General features: G+C 47.1%; 1 long non-coding RNA gene across 1 annotated transcript in view; it reads right to left on the bottom strand.

The window, feature by feature from the left end:
• Window positions 1-17133, bottom strand: part of LOC308066919 — a 26851-nt gene extending 9718 nt beyond the window's left edge. The window contains exon 1 of the long non-coding RNA XR_013929368.1: window positions 2001-17133. This is a non-coding gene — a long non-coding RNA (uncharacterized lncRNA). The remainder of the gene's footprint in view (window positions 1-2000) is intronic.

The raw sequence follows: 17133 nt of genomic DNA, 5'->3' as shown, positions 1-17133 counted from the left end.
CCCAAACAGCTTCAGTATTCCATCACAGAATAACATCACACCTTATTTAAATTTCTGGTGCTGAGGTGGCTTTCCCATAGATGCTCACCACGGGCCTGTTTCTTGAAGCACTGTTCCCAAAAATGGACACAGAACTAAAGCTGAGGAGCCATTAGTAATTAGCAGCGTGGCATAATTGCTTCTCATATTTTAGCTATTAGTTCTATAAATACAGCCAAGAGCACCCTCCTTGCAAGAGCATCACAGGGTTGACTCACATTCAGCCTATGCTCCCGCATGAGCCTGGACCTGCCTGATCTCACACATCACATGCAGGATTGATGCCACCGGCTTCTGCCCCTGGCCTGCCGGCAGCTAGGGTGAGAGCGGTCTGCTGTGCCAGGCAGAGCCTCCCTGGCTCCGCACGCCAGCCACAGCTGGTTGCCACCACCAGTGACTCACTGGCCAAGGCTGTACCAGCTGCTAGCCACCCCCCAGAGGAGATGACCGCTCCTGTGGCACCCTGGAGCTGCGCTTGCTGCCCCATCACGTGAATGGAGGTGCTGGATGGCTCCTACCCAGCTGGGGATCCTGATGTGCCGTTAACTTCTGGGCATGCTTGGAAAACCTGCAACCTCCCAGACCCTTTCCTGTTCATCTTCTGATCCTGTGATCTTCTGGAAGTTCAACAGGCAGAAAGGACTCACGTGGAAACTTCCCTGATTTATTAAGGCTGGCAGCTGGAGGGGGAGGCATGTTTCAGCTGCTCCATCTGAAACCTCCAGAGAAGGCCTCATTCAGAGACAGCTCCCAAATGTTTTCTGAAGACAAAGTACTGCTCACAGAGCTTTGACAGGGCACGTAAAAAAAAAATCTCGATACTCACTAGAAGCACATTAAAATCTTGCTTCTTTTCATGTTGCTGACTATTCTCCTGATTCCCACACCCTTCCGTGGTTTTACGTGTTCAGCTGCCAAAAATAGGAGTGCCTCTTGCTTTATGGCGTGCTGGAGTTCTCATGCAACAAAGAGCACTCCTTCGCGGGGGTTTTATAGGCTTGTGTAGCACATTGACAATGAATACATTCTCTTCCACATAAGCTGGATTAAGGTAGACAGTGCATTGCATCACTTACATTAGTGATTGCCAGGCTGTGTGTTTAAGGTGAAGCTTTCTCTGTGTGCTCTGTATTTCTGGTCTGTGTTCTAGCTTGCAAGGGAGTAGTGTTTGTGGGTGGCAGTCATTACCACAGGCCCAGAAAAATCTTGTTTTGCTATCTGGCCTTTGAGTTGCCGGTTCCTGGGTTAGCGGTTAGATCTTTCTATGTATTGGTTCAATACCCAGCACGATGAGGAGTTAGACCAGTGACACCGGGGAGCAGGGGAGATGGCTGTGCTGACTCGCATACCTGCTTCAGTCTGAACCCATGAGCTGAACTGGCGTTCCCAGCCTGACCTCAGTGGCCCACCTCAGCTCCGACACCAGCTGCATCTGGATGGAGGCACTGCTGAGATAAGCCACCACAACCAACAGCAGAGCAGCCTTCCCCAGCAGTAACGCAGTTAGCTTTGCTCTCTCCAAGGCCTTTCCGTGAGATGCATGCCCTCCTGCACAAACATCTGCACTACAGTCCCTACTTGTGATTGCCAACCTGAGCTTAAGCTCAGCCTCTCCTTCAGATGAAGTCGCCTTTTAAGAAGTGGCTTGTCCCCTGGTGGGTCCTACCTCCCACAGGGATGCAAGACCACCAGCCCACCTGCAGAAGCCAGCTAACGTATGAATGCAAGGCAACTCTGGCCATTTGTGCAACTCATATGGATGAAAGCTACCCTGTTCCTCATGTCAAAGAGTTAAACGCTTCATTTCTTTGCAACAGGCACCTGGATACTTCCAGCCATGGTACGAGCTGCTGGGTGTGTTGGGAGTGTCTATTGTCTGCACTTGTTGCAGCACCCTCCAAACTATCAAGCTGCAACAAGGTCTTTCACCACCTCATACCAGCATACACTTCATACAATACCTTTGCTGCCTTCTACTCATCCCAAGCCCACTCTCTCTTCTCTTGCTTCTTCCTCTCTTTCCTTCTTCCTCGGCTGCTCCCTCTTCATTGGCTCTCAACCACTTAACAGCACCAGCCACAGCTGCACCTTATCTACATCAGCCAACCCACCACCCCTGAAGCCAGCCCACAGCTGTATATTATCAATGCTAATTAACCCAGCTTCATTCCTCTACATGCACTGACCATTGTTCTTCCCTTCAAGGCAGAAGGTCACCCTCTGCTGTAGGTTGTCTCACCCCTCCTCCCTGTGGGTGGAAAACCCACCTTTGGCAACACCTAGCAGTGTCTTGTGCTGCTCCTTGATTTTCTTTGTGATTCAATACTTGCTGTAACTCTTAAATCTCACCAGAATGGTTCTGCTGTGAAGCACGAAGCCACAGGCTCCCTTGGTTGCAGTGTTATTACAGTTTGATGGAAGTAGGTTTCATTTGAGAAGGAAGCAGGAGGGACGGTACCAGCTTTCTATTTCTGTACGCTGCTCCAGATCCTTGCTCTCCACCATGCACAGCTGCTGCCTTACAGGTTGTTAACAATTCCATTTCTTCTCTTCTCTGCTTACCCGTTTTGCCTGACATGCTCCTGTGCTTGGGCACCAGATGCGTGCTTGGTCCCCTAAATCTCATGGGAGTCTTGAAAGAACAGGGCATCACCTAATCTACTGTTTTCTATATATAACTGGAGTGCATGACACACTTCCCAAAATAAGATGCAGTAGTTAGTGGCTGCTGTATTGTCACGGTGTGCAGAAATGCAGTTCCTCAGCTTTCATGAGGGCATTTATTGCTGACCTGACTTGTCACTTTTCTAACTGAAAACAGCAGGGCTTAGACTTCTTTGTTGGCTTCACAATTTTACAAAACAGCTAGTTGTACAAAGAAAATAAATATTGTCTAATGGCATTTTGGCAGTGCAAGAAGAGGGATTATTGCCTGTGGATTTATTATTGCTTATGGATGCCCCATCCTTGGAAGTGCTCAAGGACAGGTTGGATGGGGCTTTGAGCAATTTGGGCTAGTGGAAGGTGTCCCTGCCCATGGCAGGGGGTTGGAACTAGATGATCTTTAAGGTCTTTTCCAACCCAACCCATTCTATGATTCTGTGATTTGTAGGGAGAAGGATTCAGCTCTGTCATTTAGCGGGAGAACCCGGCTCTGAGTTCTGTCTCGCAACGCATGATTCTCCAAAGCTATCAGGGAGTCTGCATCCAGTCTTGCAAAATCTTCAGCCCCTCCTCACTTTCAGTGGCCTGGCCTGTGTGGAGGGAGAGGACAGCCTGTCTGCTCACAGTGCCAAGAATGCACTGGCAGATGTTTATAGGGTGCTGATACGTCTTTAGCCACTGGTGTTAAGTTCCTAAAGATGTGAGGCTGTGAGGTGTCTAATAAACTGCTCAGACAGGACACTGCCGCTGTTCTCATTGAGTGCCAGGTGAAGAGAAAAAGGTTGTGATTTTGCAAAAATGAAACCACAAAATGGAAGCAGAGGAATGTGTCTGCATTTTTCAGACTGAGTAGATTTCTTAACTACAACTCATCAACATAAATGCTGGCATGTAAAGTGGTTTTTAAAAGCCCTTCACAAATGTAAATGGTAGGAGAAACACTAAGAAGCTCAGTGAGCAAGAGGTTTAGGTTAATAGAGGTCTTTTCAAAAAATGTAATGAGGCTAAAGCTTAGCCAGCTTTTTTTTTTTTTTTTTTTTTGTCTCTTGGTTGTTTCTGGCTGCAGAAATGCAAAATCTGTGACTTCAGCCAGCAAAGTAATTTGTATGTGCAAACCTATGCACAGGAGACATCTCGAAAGGCAAGATGCTAACTGCATTACAACTTGGTTAGAAGATCAAACACTGCCTGGGACTGTAAGCTTTTACTTTAGTGTTGATATGACCTAAAGACTCAGCCTAAGCCAACTTTTACTGGCTGAGAACACCTCATACCAATGGTAAAACAACAGAAGGTTTACCTTTCAATAACAACAAAAAATAAATATAACCATGGCCAAACAGCAGTGGACCATAGGAAGTCTTGGTGAAAAATGTGGTCCTGAGTTTCTGCTTGTGAAGTTCAACGTGCTGACCCAAGGGATTTGTTCTGCTCCTCTTGGTTTAGCATAAGGAGGCGGGTAGCACTTCCAAGAAATGCTTTCCGTCTTGTTTTTTATAAGAGGTTAAGCAAATAAAGGCAATTTCAGGCCCTCAGTCCCTGTGATAGGCAATGGGCCAACACCCAGGGCACCCTTCCAGGTCCTCAGCTGTTCTATCTCTAGCAAACAGCTCCACAGCTGCCAGATGTGAGCACAGCCCCTTCACATGGAATCACCTAGCACGGAGCAGAGGCTCGTGTCCAGGCACACAGCTTAGCCACAGGGTAGGCACCGTCCTGTGCCCTTGCAGGGTCAAGAGCCAACACGCAGCAGTGCCACGCTGGCTGGCGCTTTGGGGGTCACTGCCTGATGACCCTGGCTATAGCAAACACCTATTTGTACAAATCCCCTCCATAAACTCATCAAGCCTCTTCCTGAAAGGGATTATTTTTGCTCCTGCCACCCTGTTCTCAAACGTCCCAGCTAGTCGCAGTCTTGCAGTGTCCCGCCTAAGATTGCTGATGATCAGTTTATAACCATTTGTCCTTGTGCTTTGGTTTTGCCTTTTAGCTTCAAAAGCATATCCTCCCCTGGGTGGGTTTGGGTTTACGTCGCAGCCCTCCGCAGCACGGTTTGTGCAGGATTTCCTCAGGGTCTCTGTCTTCAGGCACGTGGGCACATTTTGCCAGCCCGGGTGTGCCAGGATTGTTCCTCAATAAATAATTTCCTCACTGTTTCTGCAAAGGTCGCTCATGTTTCCTCTGAAAGAGTTTTGTTTATACATTAATTAATTCCTGGCTGCTTTGCCTACCATCATCTCCAGTCTATCTCTGTGAGTTCAGGCCAACCGAGGAGCATCAGTTAAGGGTCACAGGGAGATGTTGCCGCTCTTCCCTGCATCCCCACTGCCCCGTGGAGAGCCTGAGACTTGCCTGCTGTTCAGCCCTCTGAGACACCAACCTGCTGCACACAGCTACTGTTTCCAAGGGTACTGAGAAAAAAAATCCTCTTTCTCCTGCACAGGAGGCTGGAAAACTGCCCACTTGCTCCAGAAATGCTGAATATAAGCTGGTAGGTGTGAGGGGTGCAGATGGTTTAACAGGGACGTTGTTTCACGAACCAGCCCTGCTGTGTGGAGACAGTTCCAGAGTGTTGTGTTTGCAGTATTTGGGTCACAGAAGAGTGATAAAAATAGGGTTGTACAGGGCTTACTGCAGAAGATGTACTGCCATCACACATGTACCTGCACACAGCACTGTTTAATGTTCATTCCCCCTTGTTGATATTGCACTTGCTCATTTTTTACCCCACCGGTGCCCACCCTCTCTAGACCATTATTTGACGCATGTGAGGGCTGGATTTTAATTCTGAGCTTCTTTGCAGCATATAGTGCAGGTACTTGGTACCCTCTTGATGAGGTGAAATCAAATTCAGGAGCGTTTATTTGTGAAGCAAATAACTTTTTGTTTGATAAACAGCATCTGGCTGAATAGCTGAGTGACAGTTTCTTTCCAGACCTTTCTCAGAAGCCAAAAGCAGCTGTTATCCTTGTGCTGAGTAGTCTCAAATGGTATGAAAATCCTGCAGCTATTGATCTCTTATAGTTAACTCCACAAATTTTGCCAGTAAGCATCTTTTTTTTTTTTTTTTGAGCCTCCCTGAATAAAAGCAAAGAGGGGAAGCAGCAGTTTTCCACCTCTCTGCCAACGCGGATCTGCCTCGGGAATGAGGACAAGTGACAGCCAGGCCTGACAGCCCTCTGTCTGCAAAACAACATGAGATGCTAGAAGGTCTTTTAGCACATTTGCTCCACCTGCAAAGAGAAATGGGGGCAGTCACATTCCTGCTGCGGGCATCAGTGTGCTTGTGGCTCAGGGCTCAAGAGGGAAATCCAAATTCCCTGCTTAGCCACAGAGCTCTGGTGTTAGATGCCCAAAGCAGCCTGGAAGTGGGCAGTCATGGTCTGGCAGATAACTGCCGGTTCACTTGTTTCCATGAATGCCCTCTGCAATGTCACAGTCTTTCTGCTCTGGGTTTTTCTGTCTCTGAGTGATGGGAGTATTGATTGTGCAAGCTGTGGCTCCAGCTGTAACCACGCTGTGTATTTGTGCCTTTGAGTGCCAGGTAAGGGAGACTGGGTGAACAGAGAGAGAACAGAGCATCATTTGTGTGGTTGGGATGGCGATGAAGCAGATGAGACCTCGTAAATGTCATGGGAGGGCATGGAAAGGCAAGGAAAAACAGACTTCCTGGATTTTTCCCCATGGCTGAAACCTGAAAGCATTTACATTTTTTTAATGTACTTATTTTGAGGAATAAACGAAAGGAAATTCGTGCCTGTCCTCTGCTTTATATGTATTTAATTATTCTTGCAAATTCAACTAACAAATCAGCAGGGTATGTCTCGCAGCTGTGCCTCCCTTCCCAAGGACAGCAGTGATGACAGCCATAGCACTATCCACACAAGCGGTCCCACCAGACAGCCTTTTCTGTTCCCTGCAATGAAAAGGGAACTCAGAAACACCAGCTCTGCACAAAGTATAAGTTTACCCCCATGCCTTGAGCTGCACCAATATATTGATGTTTCCCTGAATCCCGCTGCTGGCATTTTCTGCACTGTGCTTCGCGTGGGGCAGTCTAGACATGTCCTTCAGGTTAAGTCCACCTTTTATCTTCTGTGTTTTCCACTGTAAGAGCTTTCTGTCTTCTAAGCCCCTAAGATGAATGTTCGCAGCAGTTCCTCAGTACTGCATGCAACCAAGGTAACATCCCCTCTGGTTTTGAGACAGTTCCCTGGAACTGCTGAGTCTTGACTGGAGCAGCAAAATCAGTGGCAGACATGAAGGATGCTTTTCAGTAGCATCTGGTCAAGGTATTGAGGTCCATAAGGCTCAGACCCAAGCAAGCCACCACTGGAGCCCTAGTCCCCTCAGCCACCTGCCTTTGTCCCCTGCAATATTTCTACCTCTTCCTACTAGGCTTTTTGGCCAGCCTGGGGCTGGACAAGAATTGCTGCTCTGGGAGTTGCACGTGCCCTGGCAGCCCCAAATGGAGGGGCTGCACCCCAGGCACCGGGCGAGCTCAACCCTGCGCTGCTGGTGTGATGGCTGGGGGGCTCCATGGGGACCTTGGGATGCTTGAAGAAGGAGCAAACTCTGTCCATGCCTCCTGCTCTTGTACACTTTGTACAAGTTATCAGCTCATTCACAGATTTTTCAGAGTTGAGACTTAGCACGAAGATTGCTGAAATAATTTATAAACTTGTTCTGCGGGTACATTAACACCGCTGCAGCCAGCGACTGCATTTGCAGGCTACCTCTGCCACCACCAGCTCCTGCGTGCATTTCCCCCCATTTCTATTTCACCTCCGCTGAAGCCAGGGCTGACTTTCAGAGACGGCTTGCAGCTGTTTGTGTGAGCTAATGGAAAGAAGTGAAGTCAGTTACAAAGTCAGTCCTCGTGCGGCTGGTACTTGCTTTGGCTTGCATGAACACAGCGTTTCAGTTGGCAGGTTTGTTTCTGGTGTTGCTTTGATGAGCAGCAAACACAAGTCCTCAGCGAGTCTGCATCTGAGTGAACGTGCCTCCAGAAATGGCAGGGCACACTGTGATGGGCTCATTGCCTCCCTTCTTTTGCTTCCAGGGCCCTATTAAAACCTCAAGATTTTTGAAGCAGAACAAGGTGTCAGCTGGTAGCTCAGCTGATCACGCTCTTCCCAGAGGGGATATGAAAGCACCAGTGCATTGCAAAATGTTTTGTTGACCTCGGTGAGGGAGGATGGTGACAAGAGTGATAGTATTACACATTACTGGAGGTTGATGTGTTCCAGTACCTCCTGAAGATTTTTCCTAGCCGAGGAACCTGGGCTGCTCAGTAGCCATTTAATTAATCTCTGAGAATGACATACAGCCCATTTATTTTCCTTGCTGGTAAGTACATAATGCAGCATGTCATGAGCTTGAGTCCCAGAAGATACATGTTCATGTAACAAGGGAAAAATAATTCTCTTCTGCTGCAGGGGTTAGTGGCAGAGACTCTGGCTTGTGCTGTGCAGGAGTCACACCACAGTGCTGCAGCAGTCCCTCTGGTTTTCAGTCTGTGAATCACGTCTGGCAGCAGGAGAGTAATTGAAGCAGGGTCAGGAGGGTAGGCAGCAGATGCTGTTAGCCCTGGTCTACTCTCGTCCTTGGGGACCTCACTGAGGGGGACCCCCAGCAGCAGCAGAGTCAGGGGATGGTCCAGCCTGCCCTGCCTTCGTGCCTGGCCACATGCTGTGTGCTGTGGAGGGGTTGCTCACTCCCTTTGCACCATCATGTTGAAATTTGTGGGGTTAACCATTGTCTGCAAGGGGACACTGGGTGTCCTTTCAGGCATGTCCCAGTGCCCCTTCACAGGCCATCTCCAAGCTTTTCAGACCACAAAGGGTTCTACAGTGCGTAGCAGTTAACTCTGTAAAATCAGGCAAATATAAAGTGAAAATTGAGCAGAAAAAGGTGTTAGGTCAGGAATTTTCCAATCAAAACTGGTCAAAAAACACAGCAGAGATCCACTGTGGAAATGTGATTGTATTCATAGGACCATGCATCCACAGGATGCAATGACAAAGCAGAAATAGCTTTGATAATAAATGTAACCTTGACCTGAAGAAAACCTGAGGAGTGTTTTCTCTAAGAGAATGGAGGGAAGACATCTCCTTGTTGTCCATCTTCCGACGTCATCCAACTCAGATGGGCTTTAGGGAAGCAATTGAAACAAAATGCTGTTTGGGCATTTTGTAAGGTCCACACAGGCTCAACAAGAGCTGCAGTTTGGCCCAGCTGGACAAACTGACAGCTGCTATTAATGAAGAAGCTTTGCTTTTGGATGGTGAAAAGGGGCTCAGCTCTGATGGACAGGTTGGAAGAAGGTTTTGCAGGAAAGCTAGTGTGATGAGTAAGAAATGTGCCTGTGTTTAATGGGGATTTTCAAAAAGAAAGGGTGTGCTAGATAGTCCCCAAACTTTGCTTTGTCAGTTGGATTTGAAATACTGTGTTTGCTTAAAGGTAATGGCCTCTGGGAGTTTACTGTAATGAGGGATGACGCACACTCATGTTGGTCAGCCTCAGCTAGAAGAGTTTCCTAAAGGGTGATGCTGCAGGACTTGGCCTGACATGACTGCGGGGTGATTCAGCAGCTTCTTAGCTCTGGCTGGGTTGGTGCAACCTTCCCATGGAGAGAAAGGCAACATTAAATTCATCGACTGCTGGTCTGAGCGGAAGGGTGGACGTTCCCCTTGTCTGTATCACCAAGGCAGGGAATAATCTGGGTTGGAAGGGACCCCTGGAGGTCATCTAGTCCAGCCTCCTGCTCAAAACAGGCCTGACTGAAGTTAGGTGGAGTTGCTCAAGACACTTTCCAGTTGAGTTTTCAGAATCTTCAGGGATGGAAAGTCTACCTGTTTCTGGGCCTCTGCTCCAGTGTCTCATTGCCATCATAGGAAAATACTGTTCTGTTATATATCAGCCCGGATATCTATCTTCTGCTTATACACCTGGCTTGTAAGACTGCTACCTCTTCTGTTTTTCTGCAGAGAGTATGAGATTCTGGAGGGATTTGTGTTTTACCCCCCAAGGATCCTCAAATGAAGTGAGATCATCCTTGATGTTCGTTTCCTACAAACGGTGCCATAATGAATACCTTTTCTGAATTCTTATCAGCTTCATGCCCTAGTAGTGGAATGAGAGACACTGTTTTAAAGACTAAATATAGTTATTTGAAAAATAATGATGAGCTGCTTTCTTGGTCCCTTCTGGGAAAGATCAAACTGTAACTTGCTGTATGCAAGCGTTGCCTGCAGTTTCTCCTAAGAACCAGAGATACGTAAGAACACAAAGCAATATTTCAATCATACTTATTTTATATTCTGGCAGCTTGAACAGCCTCTGCAGCTGTTCTGTGATCACCTCTTCCAGCTAGAAAGCCAAACCTCAGACTGCAGTGTGTCTTAGCAGGTACTGGCCAATGCAAGTGGCAACGCCGAGCCCATCTACGTGAAAACTGGATATCAAACAGAATGAGATCTTTTTCTTATAGCAGCCAATTGGAATAGTGCCTCTGTCTGGAAGGGGACCTGGACATCCCCTGCCCAGAAAGCAAGTTCACGCCTGCTGCCTGTCCTCCGTGGGGAAGAGCAAACACTCTCCTTCCCCTCTGTCAGAGCCTGCCCATGAGTGCAAGGGAAGGTGGGACCACGGCCCTGTTTCCACCACCTGGATGAGGCGTTCAAGGACGTGATCTTGTCTGACTCCAACACGGAGTGCCGAAGGAAGAGGCTGTTCTGCTGTCTTGGCAGAGATCAGGCAAAAAACTTGTGTTTTCTCTGCAGTGTCAATACAGAGGAATGCGATCCAGGCTGCAGCTTGGTGGGTGTTACCTGCTTCATCCAGCCTGTGCTCCCGGCAGGAGTCATCCCCATTTCCAAATCTGTGGGAATTTTAGAAGGCAGAATGGAGTGGAAACTGAGGGTGGCTTTATTTAATGCACAAAATGTGAATTTTGAGGTGTCTTTTGAAATTCCATAGGCCTCTCATTCTCTGAAGGTTGGAGCTGACTCTTCCTGTCTGGGAACGACCTGGAGCTGTGGCTGATCTCCCAGGCCTCTCCTCCCCAGATGATGTGGTGCTCCCCCATCTCAAGCCAATCCCCAAGCCACTGAGCCCCCCCGAGCACCACAGGGCATCCCCCAGATACACCCGCTGCAATGAAGGTCGGGAGCAGAGCAGTCTGCTGGATCAAACTGACAATAGTGGGTAGGAACGTAACACCGAAGATGCCCCTTCCTGAGCAAATGAGCATTTTTAATTTAAGCAGAAGCTTTTTCTTGTAGCTTTAGAGAACAGCGATGAGATCACGGACGGCCCTATTACATTTTGAAGGCAGCTGGGTGAGAAGAAAGCAAGGCTCAGCCATCAGGTGGCACTCTGAGCATGCCGTTCGGCGGCGGTGTCACTCAAAATGTTCCTGGGCTGGAGGAAATTCCTTCAATTCAGTAATATGACATAAACTTCATGAGCTGTGATTCATTTCAGGTTAACACCCTTTCTTTATTTCTGCAAAATTAATCATCCAGCTATATTTATTGCATTGTTTTAAAACACGGGAGTCCAAGGAAAAGAAGTACAGCAACTCCATGATTTCTTAATGTTTCTTTATCTAAATATTTATTATGTGGCTCAGTTTTTTTGCTGAAGCAGATAATTCCACTATTTGTTCTCGGTAGTAAACCAGCATATCTTGGCATCTGTTATGAGTTTGTTTCTGTCTTTGTCTTAATCGCTTATCATCAAGCCGATCTCAAAATAGGAACCTGAATTAATGGTCTCCGGGTTTTTCACGTAAATCCCTTCTTAACCTTTTCAGCCGTTTAACAGTATTTGCAGTCTCTGCTATTGTTCTACATGAGGTTTCACTTGGGAAGAATTTCACTTGAGAGCTTTTATTTTGGGATTACACAAAAAATAATACACAAAAGATAAAACCATGGTACTTAAAATGCCTTCCTGGTTAGTTCCTGGATTTTTTTAAATTATTTTTTTTTCAGTAGAGCGTCTTCCACTTTGATACACAAGCAGTAGGATATTATTACTGTGTTGGTTCTACATTACTGTTTCTATAGGAAAAATTGTGGTTATGGCAATTGAAGGGTGAAATTAAAGGAGTCATGGTTAGTGCCGCAGAACAGCACTGCAGACTATCAAATCGCTGTTCTGCTGCTTAAAGCCAGAATTTTGTCACAGGCGTCAGTGGGAGAGAGACCAGGCTCTGTGGTGCATGGGCAAACACTCCTCACCCGCAGAAGAAAGCGGGGCTGGATGGCTTTTGCACAAAACTCTCCCCTCCTCCCCAGCACGTTTGTAAAACATATTTTTTAACCTTTCTAACTAACCCACCACTGAAAACAACTGAAGTTCTTGCTCCTGCGTCATCTGACCCTGACACTTGGTGTATTCCCTGCCATTCACGGCTCCCATCCCCAGAGCTGAACAAAGCCCTGCTTGTTGCAAGGAAAAGCATGAGCTCATCCATTGTCATCACCGGGCCCCTTTAGCTGCGGCTCCAAAGGAGGTTTTGTGACAATTTCTGAATGCCTTCAGACAAGCTAGTGCTGGATAAACTTTGGTTGAATCTTCAGGGAACAAAACTGAGTGGATTAAGTCCTCGTATCTGATGTAAGAATAGGTTTTTTTGAATGCAGGGAAGCCCTGGTTATTCAGATAACACAGTTGTGTTTCAGCTCCAAATACAAGACTTCTTAGTGGCTCGGGGAAGGCAGGTCCCAGCATAGTCTTCAGGCACCCGTGCAGCCAGGTAACCCTGATTATCCTTTGATCCTCTGACATTTAGGGCTTCAGGGAAACAAAGGTGAGAAAATGAGAAATGCAAATGAGTAATTTTGAAAGTGCGAAGGAAAGGACTTCTTGAAGCTTAAGCTTGCCAAAAATAGCAGCGAAACAACTGCATTTTATGCAGATGAGCTATAATCACATGTAAATTGCATTTTTTAAATTGGATTCAACATAGCTTTCAATTTAGAGACCTGCTTGAGGTCCCTAAAGGTCTATAGTCTCTCCTTCATCTGCAGCTCCAAAGCACAAAACTTTGATAAAATGATGCGTGCTGCCTGGCTCCTGAAGATCAAGCAACTGATGCCTTTTGTGTATTAACTACCTGAAAGGGCTTGAAGGATGAACAGAGGGCACTGTCCTGCAGTCATTCACTACCAAGAACAGAATTAACCAGCCAGTAGTTTTCCAACTGCACACCTGGGTAGAAATGAAGCAGCTCTAGCTCAGCTTCCATCCCATCTTTTCATTAACTTGTATGTTAAAGAACAGACTAACTTCTGAATTTTTAGTGTTAAATAATCTAATTCAATTATATAATCAACTTGAGAAGGAAGTTCAGTGTTGGAGTTCAATAAATCTTCAAAGCTTTATTTGTAATTTGCTGTGGGGCCTTGGGAGACTTGCTTTGCTCCTCCATGGATCATTTTTCCCAACCATTAAAAATTATGCTGTTGTCACATCCTTGTCCGTGGGTGACAGAGGAAGGATTGCTATAGCTTGTTTGGGATTTCCTACGTCTGACTTGTCCCAGTTAACAGAGAAGTAAAAGACATGCACACCGTTTTTTCCCTTTTTTGTAATGAGTCTTTAAAACTTCCCTATAGCTGAGATGAACCTACAAAAGAAACGTCACAGATGCCAAGATCTTCACACTTTTCTGATTCCAGTTTCATAATGTGAGCCCGACGTTGAATCTAGAAATTAGGAGCTCAGACTCTCCTCTTAATGTTGTGAGGTCAGTAATGTCTTTACATAACATGGGGAAATGGCATGATTCTGCCAGACGGCCACAAACTTGGTGGAGAGCGAAGCATTCAGACCTTACCTATTGTTTTCCCATCCTGAGTCATTGCAAGTCATTTTTTCTATGTTTCTTTCTAATTTTTAAATATGGTATGATTCTGGTTTATTTTTTTTCTCCTGGCCACACAGCTGTCTTGCAATAAGTGCAGGTTTTATTCAGCCAATGCACTAATTATCACTGCCTCAAGAGAGAGCATCACTAGAATTGCAGATGAAATGGATAATAGACCCACAGCAAAATGTACAGCAGGTTAAACCTAACTCATGACATTTTAAGACTTGTGGGTTAGCTCTGTGCTACACATTGCGATAACGTGGAATTTCCTGGCTTTACCAGAGATATACTCAGATCTCTTTGCTCCAAAGCACAAAGTATTTACTGCTGAAGAAAAAGGACAATCTTCCTTGTCATATGCCAGGCTGGGGAGGAGTTTTATTTTTCCCAATAAGATGCACATGTACATATTTGACTATCATTTCTTCATGTTAAATTATATATTATATTACTAACATGCAGTCAAAACCACCAAAATAATTAAATTTTGTAGTACCTGGGAAAGTAAATCATGGCTTGTAATATTACCAGCTTACAGGTGATACAGAGGAACAGAAGCACAGAGGGATTTATGTGACTTGCTAGACGTCATGAAATGAAGGTCTGCCAGACGCCAGAGATATCCTCTCTTGCAGTCTCATGTTTTAATCCCTAGTCTTTCTTTTGTTCCATTAAGATGAAATATGTTTCCCTAATCCACTATATTTAAGGGTAGGGTTTTTTTTCAGGTAAGCCCTGAATCACTGGTATTCTCTGAAGCTTCCACTGAGAAAAGCAGAGTGTGAGCATTCATGAATATTTTAGCCAATGTCATTATTTTTTTAATGTGATAAATATCACAGGGAAGAGCTGAGAGACAGCATAATTTGCGTTTTGCTGCTTTCAGGAATAGCATTGTGCGGAGTCACAGAATTCACGGCAAACGGCTCATTGGTCCTGTCTTTACTCAAGCATCTCTTGGTGTGCAAAGCCAGATCATGACAGTACGTGTTTTTAAGTTGCTCACAACGCCTGTTTCATGCAGAGAAATTTGCCATTCCCTTTGCACCCCTGCTGCCGCCCGCGGGTCCCTTTGCAACATCTCCTGTACCCCTTTGTGTCACCAGCCACCGCTAGGTGATCTTCAAACACCTTCCTTGCCACCCTGCTTCTGAAGGGAGGCCGTAAACAGCCAACAAAATTTTCCACAGAAATGCTATTCATGAAAATATTTTTGCACGCGCTGCTTCGCAGCCTGCGAGCTGCAGTTTTGAGTTTCCTGGGAAGAAAGCCTATTAAGCCGCCTTTCTGCGGGGATTGCCATAGCAACCCTCGCACAATGCCAATGGCCCAGATTTCCTTCAGTCCCTTCTTTCTGAACTGACAGCAGTGATTTTAATGCTCCTTGAACCAAATCTTTGCATGCAAAGATCGCTTTAGAAAAAAAAAATAAAATAAAAAAAGCTTTTAATCAGGGCTGGTTGTTCTCTTTCCTTTCTTCCCGAGAAGCAAGCGGGGAAGGCTTTTTAGCACGGCATCTCTCTCAGCCCCCTTGAAGTCACAGCTGGATAATGGCCACAAAGCAGTCCTGGGTTTGGCAATTTCAATATTATTCAGGGCTATAAGACACTGTGGAAATTATGCTTGCACAGGGTTTGCTTTTTTACAGATATTTGCATCTTCAGGTTGGGAGGTTGGGAGCATAGCACGGAAATAGCAATGAAGTTATCACAGAAACCAGGCAAACTCCCAGTTAAGTGTAAGAGTGGGACAGACTCAGGCCAGTAGTAACCTGTAAAATGGGGCAGGCTGCTCCGTTCATTTTAAGCATCCCAAAGAGGCCAATATTTGAATACTGCCAGGTCTGTAAGCTGTAGCAGGAGCCCCCAGTGACAGGGCATAATGCCATAGTTAGGGCTGGCTTGAGCTGAAAGCTGGTGACATGGGAGATGGGAAAGCAGAGCCACGACCTGAGGACGCAGCTCAGAGCCAGCTCCCTGCATGGGTGAAGCCACTCGCCATCTGACCACAGGCAGACTGCACCCCGGGCGCCCAGAGCCGCCAGCGAGCCAACATATGGGCAGGCAGTTAGACACAGTTCAGGCAGGAAAAGAAATAAAAATCACCTGTGTCTGACAAATGTGACCCAACTTTTATGGCAAGCAGTGCCTGTCCGGGGTTGGTGCTGGGGCGCAGGGCTGTCACAGCACCCCCTTTCTCTTGCCACTGTCGCTGTCATCTCCCCTTTCCTCATGCCTGCCCTCAGAGTGGCTCCGTGTCTCACTGCCCACAGGGCATGGAGAGGGTGGCAGGTTGAGGGTAGCCTCGGAAGGTCCCTGGAGAGGGGACACCATGTCAAATGCCTGGTGCATTCAGCTCCAGCATCCCGGGGTGCTGCACCCACAGCTGTGGAGGGCCCCTGGGATGCAAACTCCACCATGGGCACCTTCTGCAAGGGGAAATACATGAAAGGTATGTGTGCACTGTTGTGCCTGCTAATGGCCAGGCTCCAACCCCTTCCTCACAACAGTTCATCATATCCATTGGCAGCGTTCCCCAGCCATGTCCCAGTTTGCTGTAAGCATCTGGCCCTCAGCAAACATGCTAAGGGGTGGTGCTTAGCGCTTCTGTCTTGAAAGTCTGTGCAAACATTAGAAACAGAGGGAGCTCCTGAGTCACGAATCCAGCCCTGGGCTATCTCAGGTAACCATGTCATGTACGCTAACTAATCCTTCCAATAGTCCCCAGATGGAGGGATGAGCTGCCTGGATCTGTCTGCGGAAGGGAGGGCTGAACTGAAGTGTGTGGTGGGCAGAAGAGATCTGCAGGGTCTCATCCCCTCCCCAGCTGAGCCTGCCCTGGTCAGTAAAGATGAGCAGCTCAGACAGGGATCGTGCCATTGGCCCAAACAAAAGGAGCATGGATACAGAAGCAGTGCTGAGTGGAAACATGCTTTAGGGGAGAAATAAAGGCCGATTCCCTGTCACATGCACGAAACCTAAGAAGCTCAGAGACCTGCCCCAGTCTGAGGGAGCTGAGCCCTCCCAGTTTCTGCAGATGCTATGTGCACCTGCATCAGCCCTGATGTGCTTCCACTGTTTAGTGCCGGTATCCTGCTGACCTGTCTCCCCTGCTGCCTTTTGAGGGTGAGGATGCCAAGCCCCCCCAAAACTGACTTTTTTGACAGCCGCATCCTCACATAAAGCCTACCCTGGCAAGGGCAGCTGCCCTCCGTGGGGCTCACGGGAAATGATCTCCCTGAAACAGGAACCTGCAGAAAGGCTTGCAGCAGTGGAGGTGATGCAGCAGATTCCCCCGAGCTGTAAATGTATTTATATTCCTACCCCATCCGCTTGCGGTGAAAACCCTTTACAAATGCCATGGACAAGAAGGAAACCATGTTTGCATTTATCTGCACTTTTTTCAGCTCGTGGTTTGATGGTCTGCATGAGCTGTTTCCCCCCACATCCTCTATAAGCTGCTTTGGTGCTGGGAGGGTGGGAGAAGAAATAAAATGCTCCCTTGCTGGTGTCGTGTCGTGTGTCCGTCTGTGTCCCGTCCCCGCCCCC

This window comes from Falco punctatus, assembly GCF_963210335.1.
Source record: "Falco punctatus genome assembly, chromosome: 7".
In the NCBI taxonomy this organism is placed as follows: Eukaryota; Metazoa; Chordata; class Aves; order Falconiformes; family Falconidae; genus Falco; species Falco punctatus.
This window is presented reverse-complemented; position numbering and strand designations above follow the sequence as displayed.